We start from the raw sequence: 10,000 nt of genomic DNA on the forward strand, positions 1-10,000 counted from the left end.
TGGGCTACAAAAAACCTTTTAATAGTGAACTAAGTTCACTTTAGGAATAACGTGCACCCAAAAGGGATTTCATTTCGTAAGTTTTACTAACCTGAGGAGGGTTCGAATCCTGCGAGAGTACGTAAAAGTCGTGTAAAATAAATGACAAATTGCTATGCATACAGCCATGTGTTATAACCCTAGTAGTAAGCCACCGTGATGCAGATGGACTGACTTTGATTTAAAGTAAAGACCCTCGATTCTAAAGGCAGACACACGCTAGAATCGATATCAATGTATGTGTGTCTTGATGGGTGTGTGCGTAGAGTCATTGACACCCTACTGGTGGCAATGATTCTAAGCACAGAACTTAATTTCAACAAGAACATGTAATGCTGAGTCAGAATTCATTTATCTCTTGCATGTTGAGTGGATAAGGTCACTGTCTCCCTACCTCCATCTCAAAGGGGAACAGGTTCAAATCGTGGCCAAGGTAGGTATAATTAAATCATATTTCCCTTTTGGGTTAAGGTAGATTGCCAGGTAAAGTTAATTCATGTATTGTAAGCATACATAATGTACATACATACACACATACATACATACACACATACATACATACAAAGTGCTTCTTATTAACGTATACTGGCATGCATACCAATATATTTTTTCTTCATTCTCTTACTTTTTACAGGATAAATTACTAGAAGCAGCGAGTGCGAAAATAGAATCATGAACATTGTTGTGGAGGAGAATAATGAGGGGCATATCTTCCTAAAATACAAAGAAACGTGATGAAAAGAGAAGCAGCACTTGTGAGTGTGGATCGAAAAGTTTGTGGTTAAGTGTATAAACTTGGAACTTCGAAAATTACCTCAAAATAGGATTCTACATTAAGAGGTGTTAAAGTGAAGCGTTATAAAATTTGAGGCACGTAAATAATCAAACGACATGCCGAAGCAGGTGTTAAATGCCGAAGGAGTAAGAATCGCAGTAACATCCTGATGTACAAAAGAGTATATCGAACTTCAAAGGTCTCGCCTAAAAAGAAAGTCCGTAAGTAAAAGATAAAAGAGATATTAAGTGTGCTCCTTCGAGTAATTGTTCCAAGAATAATTCATGTTTTACATCAGAAATATGGGAAGACAGAAAATGTACCTCGAGAAGCAGTTAATGAAGAAGGTAACTGATATCAAAGTGGAAAAATGAAGATCTGTCCTACGACAGAGTAACATGAAGACAAGGTCTTGGGTGTCAAAAAGTTATTTTAGACGGCGGTTGCGACTCTGCCGTCATCAGTTGGAGAAAAAGAATTCGTCTAAAGACTGTGGCAGGTAGTAAATCAAAGGCTGGAAGACGCCACGCGTCGAAATGAAAGATGGCAGAAGGAACTTGAAGGCTTGTAAACGCCCAAACAATAAAATAAAAATCAATTATAACGAACGAAAATCAAAATAGAAATGATCGTGCTAGGTTTTGTTAAACAATTTGAATACTGATATAATTTTGTCTTTACTTTGAAGAGAATCTGTTTGCATGTAACTGATGCTCAATTTTAACCGCTTCTTCATTTACTCTGTAGGCTCCAGAATGTAGTTACAAATTTGAAACGTGTTCTTTCACGCAAAAATAACTCTCCCAAGGACGAACGGAATATATCCATATCTCGCGAGTGAGCCGTTAGGAAACAATGTATTTTCTTATAAACAAAAAGATGTCGAATATCTAAAATCTTACTTGTAGTATCTAACAGTTGATAGTGGCTTCTAAGAATACAACCATAAAGAATGAGTATAGTTGTGTGTGTGTCTGTGTGTGTATAAGATTGAAAGACAGATTAACTTGATTGCTCGTAAAGATGGCGTCAATTATCAGTATCCTGCTTGTCTCTTGCTTGGTTGTGTCATTATTCCCGGAATCCTTTGTCATAAAAGCATCAACAAATACTATTAGAAATCTGGTTTCTATGAAATCCTCTATTGCCACCTGAATTTAGCTTTTCTGACTATTTCTGAACCTCCCTCTCGTTTACATTACCCATTCGTTGCGCAATCAGCCTAACAATAAACAAATTAAGAACTCTTCGCCTTTTTTTTGTTTTATTCGCAGTAAACTGAACGCCAGTAAACCCTTCAATAGCGTCGTTTTGTATAACCAAGAGACCGACTTGAATAAGATATTACAATCTTAGCAGAAAGCTGTGCTAGTTGGAAGTCTGAAATCTATTTTGGACTTCCAAATGAGCAGCGCCAATAAACATTCCTCGACATAAAACTTACAGCGATGATGTTTATTATGAACTATCATAATCCCATAAGATGTGTCATAAAGAAACATTCTCTCGTAAGCAGATATACTGTCAAAAGTGAAGACTAGTAAGATTGATGTCTTATTTCAAAAATACAAATTCCACATAAAATAATTTCCACTAAAATTATAAATTCTGTACAGAATGATAGTTATTGTAGTCGAAGTGAATCCACATCATAAGGTGTAAGGTGTCAAAAGACCCAAAGTGAAAAATCTCGATGCTTCAAAACCGTTTTCATTCTAGTGATTCATTTATTTCCAGGAATTCGGACTAGTGTCTTTATGTCTAGAGAGCAAATTAAAATTTGTATTTCTATATATTGGAAAGAGGTCTTCTTTTGTGGCGCTGTCCGTATGAGGGGTTAATTGTTTATCTTTCAAACATTCAATAAAAATCAGTCTCTAAAAAGGAAGGTAAGGAAGAAATCAGTACACTCTTGAAGACCAATGCCTTTCCCTCCTTTGGGGAAGATACTGGAATAGCTTTATCTTCCAGCGAAACACTAAACACCCAAGGGTTCATCAGAAATTCATCTTGTCGTTTTTGATACTCGTTATGCTCACATCACCCATACCTAATCCTCCCCTTCTTTTATATTATAGTTATCACAGACGAGCACAGCACCAGAGTTAGCTTGGATTTTTTCTCTCTCTCTCTCTCTCTCTCTCTCTCTCTCTCTCTCTCTCTCTCTCTCTTTCTATTACGTGAATGTTTTGGCTAACTGACACTCCAATAAAACATAACACTGAAAATACAAGCAACGGGCCACAACTGCCATTATTTCCATTACATCCCATTTATGCACGTTACGAAAATAAAACATTGTCAATATTTGTCGAAACTTCTCTTTGAGTAGAAATTACGTGTACAGGTATTCCCTAAAATCTTTCAAGTATTTTTACAATTAGATGCATAAGCGTTGAAGAAATAAAAAAAGAATAAATTTTGGAATAGGGGAGAAGTATGCTCCAGCATGGTCCCTCCATTTACTTTATAACTCAATTTACAAACTCAATTCAGTAAAATAAAATGTGAAAACTAAAATCCCAAACGCAGCTAATGATACGACACGCATATAAAGCCCATCTAATTGGTCAAACATACAAAACCTTTGTCCAATTTGTAATGCCATTTCGGCAGTATTGGAATTTAATAACCACAAGAAAAAAGAAAAAATACTATTCTCTGTGAATATTCCAGATCCTAGAATACTGGCGTCATTTCGACGCGCTATACTATTTCATTTAGCATCTCACCATTTGTGAAGCCTCTCAGGATACTCGATTTTCTGGCTTCCATAAGATATAGGACTGTTTTCATGTCGATGACAAAAAACTTCAAGAACGTCCCGGATTTTGCTAGAAGACACAGCTAACATACTACATGAAGCTTCTACTAAGAGATTCAGAAGCGATGACGCACGGTTTTTCAGCAACGCCTTTTTGTCAAAGCATCGGATAAAGGCGAAAGTTGGCAAGTTTTTATTTGATAACCTTACCTAATTTTTGCAAGTATTATTTAGCACCAAAGTTCCCCAATTTTGATATCTATAGGGTAAATGAAGACGCCGATGCTAGAACCGAGAAAATCACAGAAAAGAATCCAAAAACTCTTCGTGATGCAAAGATAATGTGACGTCATGAGGCTCTGTCCATCCACCAGGTAGACAGTAAGTCACTAACACTGTCTAGGCTTCAACCAATTCGTACTGTGTCGTTTGAGAAAAGTTTGCCTGTGTAGCAAGGCAACATTTTACTGTATGGTGGGAGAAAACTTCCTTTGTTTTACAAAAAAAAAAACTTTTATGGTAAGGAAAAAAACTTTTTTTCTGTGTGGTAAAAAATCTTCCTGTGTGGTAGGGAAAAAACTTTTTCTTTGTGGAAAAGAATCTTCCTGTGTGGTAGGGAGAAAGCTTTTTTCTTTGTGGTAAAAATATTTCCTGTGTGGTAGGGAAAAAACTCTTCCTGTAAGGTAAAAAAAAAAAATATTCCTGTGTGGTAGAAAACTCTTCCTATATGGTAAAAAAAATTCCTAGTGGCTAAAAACATTTCCTTTGTGGTAAATAAAAAATCTTCACGCGTGGAAATGAAAAAGTTCTCTTATGTGATAAAAAAAAAACTTTTCCAATCTGGGAAAATAAAACTCTTCCTGTGTGGCAGCAAAAAGAAAAAAAAAAAACTTTTTCTGTTTGGCACAAAAAACTTTTCCTCTGTGATCTTCCTGTGTGACCGGGAAAATATTTTCATGTGTGGTAAAAAAAAAAAAAACTTCCCCTGTGGCAGGGAGAAGCTTTTCCTGTGCGGTAAAATGAAATCCGCCCCGTGTGGTAGGGAAAATTTTTTGCCTGTGGTAAAAAATGGTAAAAAAAAAACTCTCTCTCTGTGGTAGGGTAACAAACAGGGGCTTGGCAACCACATCTATTACACAAATCCAAAGATACCTTCCTTTAAAAGAAAAAGGAAGCATTAACATAGTTCACTTTTATTCGCAAACATACATATGCATCATTAATAGTGATAATTAATGAGTAATGGTGTGAGCGATAGTAATAGTAATTGTAGTGTACATATTAAAAGGTAACAAATCAACAAGGCTTTAAATTGCTAAGGACACGTTCAATATTCAGCCACTTGTAAAAAAATACGAAAAACGGAGTGTACTATGAAATTATAAAACAGTTTTGATATGGCATTTCAGCATTTCCTACAACTAAAGGGTCTGTCCCTTACACTATCAAGGAGAATGTTCAAGAATTTTGACTATGATTCGGAGGCAATCAACACTTCACGTTTCACGCACTCTGTAACATCGCCCTTGATGTCTTTTCTCTACTGTTCTCGTCTGCTTCAAACTTCCCTTCTATGGGATTTCTCTGGGAGTGTCAATAGTTACCATATTTTAATATCCTTTTTTCATGTTTCACTCTTTATAGACCGTCTCATCAGAATTCATACGTTCGATTAGATGCAAAAACATCTGGTGATTCACCTCGTCAATGCTCAACGGTCGCGGTGTGGGCTGTTCATCGTGAGCGATACTGATGGATCGCTCAAAATTGCAGAGTTCGTGTTGCTCTCTAATGTGCAAAACACTATCAATGAAGGTCCCGGTGCCAGCGTGTCCGGGGATTATCTAATCACTTGTTATTCATGGAGACCGAATAACGCTACCTGTCTCTTCGTCTACTTACGCATAATCTTAACGAGTGAAATCTTAAGTAATAACGTCTCCATTATAGCCTCGATTATATATAAATGTGTGTGTGTGTGCAATAAAGTATCTATTAATGAGTATATGAAGTTATGATAATCATAATAACAATAATTACATTGTTAATGCTTTCATGACGCCATTTCAATCATTTCATTGTTAAGTAGTGAAGAAGCACAAAGATAAAGTGAGAAATGTGCTTACCTCATTTACCTGAAATCGTCTGCATCAGGAGGTGACGATGCTGAAATTTTGTCAGTTTGCCGGAGAACGGTATACCATTTATTTTATACATGGATATTTTTCTGTCTATTTCAAGCTACAAATTTTATTGAAGATTTATTCATATGTAATATTGTGTTTTTGTCATGTTTTTCATTTTGCCTCACATTCGAGGTCGAAGAATCTATTTGTTCGCAAATGACTCGACGTATATGCTGAGCAATTTGATGTTATTTGGGGACATATTCAATCTGCTAATTTTTTGTGTAGGATCCTCTGCATGTTTAACGTGTGACGATGAGAAGGTTCCTAGAAAGGGCGATAACAGATCTGCAAGCACCTTGGGTAATTTACACAATTGCATAAAACTAGCAGGGGCTCTTTCATGTGTAAATTATTCAAGTGGCTTGCAGATCTGTTATCGCCCTTTCTAGGATCCTTCTCATCCTCCCACGTTAAACATGCAGAGGATTTTATACAAAAATTTAGCAGATTGAATATCTTCTCGAGTAACATCAAATTGCTCAGCCTAGACTCCGAGTCATTATTTACCGAAGCCCCGATCACCAACGTGTTGTCCTTTCAAAAGAGGAAGTTACAACCATATGAAGAACATTTTCCTTTTGGCATTGGCAAAACACAAAAACTAATCAACCTCTGTGTAACTAATAACGTGTTTTCTTCCAATGGTAATTCAAAAAATGGCAGTAGCATAGGCAGTCCCCCTATCCCCCTTCCAGCAAACCTGGCTTATATATGTAAATGATATTTTCATTTACTGGGATGATAGATGGGGAGATTTCAATTAATTTTTCAATAGCCTAAATTCGCTAGTTCCGACCATAAAATTTAAAACAGAATGGGAAAAGGAGAAATTTCCGTTCCTAAATGTACTAACCATAAGAGAACAGGACAGATATGCTTTCACAGTATACAGGAAACCCACTTTTGCTGTTTCTTATGTTCATCTCTTAAGCTACCACGATGTCTCCTTAGAGATCACGGACGAGTGCAACAGATTCCTCAGGGGGGACTTGAAATATCTTCAAATGGGTGCATGGATAAGGAATTCAACACGATCCGCCAAAACCTAACGTGACTCCTCTACCCACCGTACATTATCGAGAAGGCTATTGATAAAGCGAATACAATATACTACAGAGTCAGGTTGCTTAATGTCAGATTTTGAGATTGCCGTTACAGGCCGGATAAAAGCGCCAAATTTGGAGAGATGATCCCTCAAGAACTACTAATTGATATCAGAGAAGGAGCCTTCTTGAATTTTTTTTTATTTTCATGGTATAAATGCTGAATTTCACTATTTTTTATATTCATAATAAAAAAAAACTATATTCATCTACCTGAGGGAGCATAAGCATTGTGAAAGAGGTTGAGAAGATTTTTGAATTGACTGATTGTTTTGAAACTGAAAACACGAACCCAATTTTGATTACCATGATCAACATTTAAGTATTCGAAATATGGAGGCAGACCTCGGAGATGGCATAAATAGAATGTCCTGTAAATATGCCTAACTTTCTAAATTAAGTCAGGGATATGAAGTCTTTGCCCAACACTGTCAAGGATGAGTTCGAGAAACACTCACCAGGTGCTTTCAAAAAAACCCAAATAAATTTTTGGCGATTCCATTTAACCTGGCTCATGAGCTCCGAGAACAAGATAGTGAAAGGCTCAGGGGGTGCTGTAGGGCTTACTGAGAACCCTGTTGCCTTCCAATGATGGATACTCTCAGGGCCAGAGATGGCCCGGCTTCTTAAGCAGTTTGAAAGAGAACACCTTAAAAATGATGACTTGGGGATCCTGAAAAACTTCAGAGACCATGAGCAAGGTCTCTCAGGGCAGAAAACCTTCCAGACACAGGTTTCCAGCCTCTACCATAATATGAATGGGTAATCTGGCTCTTGGTTAAACACCAAATGGCCTGCTCCCTCCACAGGGACAGTACCACAAAAGGACTTGAGCAGAGAAATTTGCAAGGACTGTACCCAAAAAGGTCACATGTCAGCAAAATATAGGCAAGGTCAAAAATATGCTGCACCTGAAGCAGAGCACGCTGCTGTCAGTTCCTGACAGCGTAATGAGTGGATAGGCCTTGAAGTCATGGCCACAGCACCCCTAAGTGGCTCCACTCCACCTCAAATGCTGCCAAACATTATTGACATTAGGTCAGAGGTAAGCCTCATTACTCAGTTAAAAATGCCTCCCATTGCCACCATTAGCCAAGACAAGCAGATGGAAATCTGCTAGGTAAATGGTGATTTCAAGGAGCTCCCTACAGTTCGGCTATGGGATACCAAAAGTGATTCCTCCAGAGAAAGAGAACACCTCTGTCATCCAGTCCCTCGAGACTGGATGTCCCCTTTTCTTGGGCAAAGATTTCGTCCCATGGAGGGACACCTTGATCCCACTGCACTGCATGATAGCCATAACCCCTGATAAACCCAAGGAGAAAGCACCTACCCCTGCTACTGATCCTATAGTTGCTGATCCCTACCTGCTGATCTCTCCTCATCAGAAGTACCTTGGCTACAGGAACAGCCTGAGACCACAATCAACTTATCTGACTTCGCACCTGTGGCCACCCTCCTCATCACTGAGGCAGAAGCTCCCTTCCTACCGTAGGCAGGGGACAACTTATCCATGCCCGGATGGATGATGCCACCCACCACTCAGAAACTATCACTGATAAGGAGGAAATGAAGGACCTTATAAAGGACAACTTCCTCCTGCAGGACAGGTACTCTACGAGTATCCTAGGGACAGCACAAGCCTGCTCAGGCCATCCACTGACTGGTAGTAGGCCCCTCATCCCTACAGCAAGATCTCTTCCGGTTGGCCCACAATGGCATTGGAGGGCACTTCAGTGTCACTCAGAACATATTAACCTCGTGCCCCACCTGTCAAATCGTGGGAAACCTTAATGAAGTTGTCGCCAAGGCTCGTCTCAAGAACATTCCCTCTGTCGGCGTCCCCTTCCAGGACATTATCATCAATTATTAAATGCCCCAAGGATGTATCAAGAGCAAGACGGGACACAACCATTGTCTAACTATAACAGACCGATTTACAGGTATCAAGAAGCTATCCCCATCAGGAGTGAGAGCTTCAAGAATGCTGTAAAGGCCCTCATACAATTTTTCTTTCAATTTAGGTTCCCCGCCACAATCCAAAGTGATCAAGGGTGACATTTCATGCCTAAAGAGTTCCATGACAACATGGTCAGCCATGGCATAAAACATATCCACTCCACTCCTTACCATCCTGAAAACCAAGGAATAGTGGAGAGATTCCACCAAACCCTCGCCTCTACTCTAGCCAAACCAGAACACAAAGAGGATACAGCCTAGGAGGAGAAGCTCCCCACATCCTCACTGCTAGCCACCAGGCACTCTCTGAGACCCTATGGTACAGCACTTTTGAACTTCTCTATCCTCACTCTACCTGGAGCCCCTTCAACATACTGTATGAGACCTGGGCTTAACCAACAAAGGCAGACTGGGTGAAGAAGCTGCCCAACATCCAGCGGAACCTTCGGGTTGCATGGGCGGTCACTCAAGCCACAGAGGCATCCACTCAAGAGAGGGTCAACATCAAGCTTGACAACAAGCTCCACAAGAATGCCAGAAATAGATCCTTTAACACGGAAGACCAGGTCCTCGTGCCCCACTCACCCCCTCAAAACTCAGTTTATGGGTCCCAACAAGATATTCGGGCAGCAAGGAACCTTGTACTACCTCGTAGAATGTGGGCAGAGGCAAGCTAAATAACTGCACATTAACTTATTAAAACCCTACCTAACCTTACAGGAAAAAGAAGCCGGAGAAGCTGTTCCTGCTCCCAGGGCCGGATTTAGGGGGGGGCAAAGAGGGCACCTGCCCAGGGGCCTCCACATTTTAGGGGGCCTCAAAAAAAGGACCCAGGCTTAAATAATTTTTAATTTCAGTAAATATATAAGGAATAAAAGTTTTTTAGTCAGGAATAAAACAAAATTGTGGATATCTATGATTTATCTTTTTTCATCACGGAAAACTACAATAAAACCAAAGTAACTCTTTCTCACTCTGAAAAGTTTCATGTTGATAATTTTCTTCCAGTAATTGATCAGTTTTTGAGTTCCCTTAATCAACGTTTGAAGGCCTACGAGAACACCTGTTCCCTTTTAAGTTTCTTATCTGGACTGGAATTACTGAGCTGTACTGAAATAGAAGCAGCTGCAGTAAAATTAGTTTGTGAATATAAAGAGGATCTGGATCAATC

The sequence above is a fragment of the Macrobrachium nipponense genome, chromosome 5 (assembly GCF_015104395.2).
Source record: "Macrobrachium nipponense isolate FS-2020 chromosome 5, ASM1510439v2, whole genome shotgun sequence".
Classification (NCBI taxonomy): domain Eukaryota; kingdom Metazoa; phylum Arthropoda; class Malacostraca; order Decapoda; family Palaemonidae; genus Macrobrachium; species Macrobrachium nipponense.